Source organism: Hordeum vulgare, chromosome 4H, assembly GCF_904849725.1.
Source record: "Hordeum vulgare subsp. vulgare chromosome 4H, MorexV3_pseudomolecules_assembly, whole genome shotgun sequence".
NCBI lineage: Eukaryota > Viridiplantae > Streptophyta > Magnoliopsida > Poales > Poaceae > Hordeum > Hordeum vulgare.
Window position 1 is genome coordinate 509,402,949 of NC_058521.1, and position 5,613 is coordinate 509,408,561.

A 5,613-nucleotide genomic window follows, 5' to 3' on the forward strand; every position below is an offset into this window, starting at 1 on the left:
CCCTAGAAAGAAGATTAAGTTACCTTATGAGTCCGTTACTCAGGCAAGTTATTCTTTTGGAGTTGATAACACTTGATCTTCTTGCATTATGCCTAGCTCAAAGGCATAAAAGAAAGCGCTTCTTGGGTGGAAACCCAATTTGTTTTACTTTCTATTTAGTGGTCTTGATGCTTGTTACTGCTGTAGCAATATCATTGTATCTTTATTTTTCATCTTTGTGCCAAGTTATAGCCTCCGATTGTAAGAAAGTCCAAAAATTGTGACATGCTGTCCAGAAACAGATTATGTGTGCTTGACGGAAAAACTCGCCAAAAATCACAAGATCATCTTTTTGATCTGATTTTTCTTGAAAGTATGCTATATATAATTGCCTTTCTGCCGTCAGTTTGAATGTTTTGATTTGAGTTGCAGAAGTGCCCCGAATAAATTATTTACTACCTGTTGTCCTGTTTTTCACAGATTCTGCCATGTTTGCGCTTTCATTGTAATGCAAATCCTAAGTGTACTTTTATTTGCAAAAACCTTTTGGCATTTATAAGAAGCAGTAGATTTTCATGAAAATATTTATTTCCAGCAGTTAATGAATTATTTTATTAAGGGAACTAACCACTCTAATCAGCTTATGATGAGTTTCGTATGAAGGGAGGTTTCAAGTATGCGATGGGAGATGATGAAAGAAGATACAGGAGTGTCAAGCGCTCAAGCCTAGGGATGCCCCCGTGCACCCCAATAAATATTCAAGGAGAGTCAAGCGTCTAAGCTTGGGGATGCCCCGTGCATCCCCTTCTCTATCAACAATCATCCGTTCGTCCATCTCCATGCTATATTTTTATCACTTAATATGATATATGCTATGCTTGGAGCGTCTCGCTCTCTACGTTTTAGTTTGTTTTAGCTTTGCTTGCTGTTCATAACAAGTCGGAACCTAGCCTAGCTTGTGTGGGAGAGAGATACGCTCCATTCCACTCTAGAACACACCATAATTTTCATGCTAATCTTTTCATGTGTTCTTCACCTTTTCGTAGCTACTGTCATGCTCAGCTCTTAGTTTGCATGCTTATATTTTTTAAGATCTTTTATTTAGGTTGCTTCTGGAACTCTCTTGAGTTATCATGCATATCTTGTTAGAGAGTTGGCTCGTTGCACTCAGTTGTGTGTCTTGCATGAGTAGGTAAATGAGGTTGTTATTTAAGTATAGTAGTAACTTGCAATAGTTTTGAGGTATTGATTTTAGTAATGTTTGGACTATTCGTGCCAAGAGCTTGAGCCTATTAGTGATATGTGTTGTATTTTGGGAAATCCGTGTGTTTTTCAAAAACTAAAAATTAGTTGAGAACTCTAGCTATTAAATTGACCGCTAACCTCTGGAGGGGATGCAATATATAGAGTACCCTCATGTTACCATTAGTCAAGGATGCGCAAGGATAACCAGACCCCCAAACACTCCTACTCGGGGTACTTGTCTCTTTGTGAATTTCCTAACTAGATAGAGAGTTACCCATAGTAAGTGTATGAGTTCTTCGGACTAATGTGAGTATTCAATTGTTGGCACTTCCACCATCCATATTTTGCTAGCCTCTTCGGTACCGTGCATTGCCCTTTCTCACATTAAGAGTTGGTGCAAACTCCGTCGGTGCATCCAAACCCATGTCATGATACGCTCTGTCATACATAAGCCTCATTATATCTTCCCTCAAAACAGCCACCATACCTACATATTAAGGCATTTCCATAGCCTTTTCGAGATACATTGCCATGCAACATCCACAATCTCATGACTTGATCTTCATGTCATACATGCTTCTGCTTGATCGTAGAGCCGCATGATAGTTGGGCCTTTCTCAAATTATTGCTACATGACGCGCTAGTATCATTGCATATCCTGCTACACTGGCAGAGGCATACATTTGCATACATCATGATAGTTTTCACTTGTCTTTATGTTGAGTACTTCTTATAAAGTGTGATGATCTTCTTTTTATTAATATAAAACATAAAGTGTGGCCCTTAAGTGAGGAAAATATCCCAAAGAGGACAAACAAAAGATCCCAAAGAGGACAAATGAGAGATAAATAGAAGAGCCAAAGAGGTCACACAAAAAAAGAGAAAAAGAAAAAGAAAAATAAATAAAAAGAGAGAAGGGGGCAACACTACTATTCCTTTTGAAAGATTTACACTCGTACTCCATTGCTATATTGGTACTACATAGAGATTATCATTCATGCATAACTATGTGGGGACCCTTACACTATAGAACTTGGTTTGCATATTCCAATGATGAGCCTCCTCAAATGAGCTCTAGGTCTTCATGAGCAAACAAGTTGGATGCACCCCCCTAGTTCCATTGGAGAGCTTACCTTATCTCATGTGTGCATCCGTTACATGGCAATCCCTACTCCTCACATCATATCTATCATTTGGTTTTCTCTCGCCTATGGTTGTCCTCATTGATATGAGCCTATCACACCTTTTTGTCTTCCTTCCCCATCATTATTCTATTTTCCATCCTAAGTGCCAACATATCTTGCTTACGCCCATCCATTGCATGAGTGCTCAAAGTAGAAAGGGAGAGGATCATTTTGACTTGTCCTGACTAGTGGTCTCGGGATGAGTCAAAATAAGATTCCGAAGGAGACTAAGTGTGAAATTTTAATAGATTGAGTTCTCAATTAAAAATATATTTTGTGATCTCAACCCATCTCCAACTTCTTGCACTCAAACACCATTTGGAGAGATTCGAGTCACGGACAACGAGAGCTCTTGCACCTCTATGTTGTTACTTTGCTAAATTCAATACTACATATAGACTCTTGCTTGTTATTGTCGTGACTTGAATTGCATATCTCACTTCCTTCACTTTGAAGTTATTATATGTGTGTTATCATGTCACCATAGAAATTATAGTGTTATCATTTATCTAGTCAAGGACGAGCAGAAATTAAGCTTGGGGATGTTGACGATCTTTTGGGTGACATTGTTATATGTTTTGCTACACTTTTATATCATTTTACACATATTTGGACTAACCTATTAACTCAATGCACCTAGTGCCAGTTTTTGTTTTCTCATGTCTATTTTGTAGGGGCTTTTACCCAATTTTCCGAAGACCGAAAAATTCCAGAAAAAATATATAAAAAATCAGCAAAACAGAAGCTTCTGGATCACCGAAGATGGGAAAGAGGGGGGCCAGGGGCTGCCCAAGCGACCTCCTGGCGCGACCAGGCCCTAGGTCGCGCCAAGAGGCCGCCTGGGTGGGCCCCACCTCCTCCGGTGTCCTCCTTTGGACTATATTTAATGTCCCGAGAGGAAACCCTTCCACGACTTCTAGAATCGCGAATTTATCCATCGTTGTGCCGCTGCAGCGCTTCTGAGATCGGGAGCGTCAGGAGACCTCTTCCCGGAACCTTGCTGGAGGGAGGATTGACCTCCGGGAGCTTCTCCACCGCCATGGACGCATCTCGGACGTGTCGTGAGTAGTCCTCCTTGGACCATGAGTCCATGACCAGTAGCTATGTGATGTCTTCTGTCCAATGTTATGCTTAAATGGTTAGTCCTTGTGAGCTGCCCTACATGATCAAGGCATCTATGTAATTCTCTTGCTTTTTCTATGCTCGGTTTGTTGGGATCCGATGGACTATGAGATTATGTTCAGATTGTTATGAGTTATATATTTGATTATCCTTTTATATTATGTTCCTTATTGATTCATGCATGTTCTCCGTTGCTATTTATTGCTATGGCCGAGTAGTAGATTGTAACTCCAGGAGGGAGTGTTATGCATGATTGTGGGTTCATGCCCCTCGATGCCTAGCTTGAGTGAAAGAAACATGAGACTAGGGGATGTGCTTGTTGCCACCAGGGAGAAAACAACGGTGCTTGTGACCACGGTTGCAAGGATTGTTTACCTTACGCATAGTTTGTGAATGCAGTTGTCTGTTGCTTTGAGTTTACACTTTGGGTGGGGCTCACAACTTAATACCGGAGAGATGATCTAGATATATATCTCAAGGTGGATGATTAGTAAGTAGATGTTGATGAATAAACTGTCTACTTGTCTTGGCGTGCTGCCCATTACTATTGAGCCTCTAACCATCAAGAAGCATAATTAGTATTGTGGTGCGATCATAATTCTGTCAATTGCCCAACTGTGATTTGTTTACCCAAGCATAGTTGTTTATCGTCTTTTGGGAGAGAGACATCGCTAGTGAACATCATGCGACTCCGGTCCATATCACCATCATTTTTTACACCTCCATCATTTACCGCTTTCATTTACTTTTCTGCTTTAATCACTATTACTTTCCCGCTGGTGTTTTGATCCATTGCAATCTACAAGGCCAGAGAGATTGACAACCTCTCTGTACTCGTTGGGACCAAAGTTATTTGTTGTGTTTGCAGGTCCACGTCTTCTGCTAGCGCCAGGGTGGAAGACACCTACTTGTTGCGCCTAGGAGTCCTCCTGGTTCGATAAACCTTACAGTCTCCATGTACGGGAAATCTGCTGCTGACTACATCTCCACCTTCCACTTGGGGTAACCAACGAGGGGCGAGAAGTATATCCATCAACTCGTCATCACCTCTCTCGTGCAATGACAAGTGAATAAACACTCATCTTGAGAATAATTCGCTTAGCATGGAACATAATTACCGCCCCGTTTCTCCATGAGCTGTACGAGAACACAAAACTAATGTTTATTTGAACATTTAGAGGTGGCACATGCAAATTTACTTGGAATGACACTAAAATACCATATATATATTTAGGTATGGTGGACTCTCATGGAAGAAATTTTGCTCAAAGATTTGGATGCACAAGTAGTATCTCTACTTAGGACGAAGTTTTGGCTAGCAAAATGTGCTAAACAAGAACCACACGTTGGTGGATCCATAACAATATAAATTCTATGAAAATATACCCAAACAAAACCATTATGTTGTCTTCCTTGTCCAATTCAACTATATTATCAAGTTTGAAAATAATTAATGGGTTCTCACAATCATGAAAGATGTCCAAGATAATATATTCGTATGTGAAAGTTCTCTTTCTTATACTAATCATTCGTGAATTGCTTGTATGACTAATATTGTGTTTTTCAAACTTTGTTAGATTTTCTTTCTAAACCAAATGTGAAACTACAACAAGGCATAAATCACATTGATAATTTCATATTTATGATATTTCGTTCATTCATAATTTACTCTTAGGATATAATTGGGCATCCCCAATCTTGAGATTTTGTATCTCATTCAATCCTCTCATGTCCCGGTTTCACCTAAGTCTCAAAAACTTCATCCACACAAAACTTGAAAAGAACTTGTGAGATAGGTTAGTACACATAAGAATAAATCAACACTTCATGTACTGCCAAGAAAAGTTGCATAATATTTTTCAAATATTAGGTAATGTATACTATCATTTCCACAATTTATATATATCATTAAAAGCCAAGAAAACTCTAGGATAATTAAATAACAAAACCATGACAATAGTGTGTCCAAACAAAATAGTTTGTAGCAATCTATTAAAACAGTATACTTCTGTAATTCCAAAAATTATGCAAGTACTGCATAAAAACTTTGTATGATAGTAGTGTGTAATTTTTTTAGAAAGTA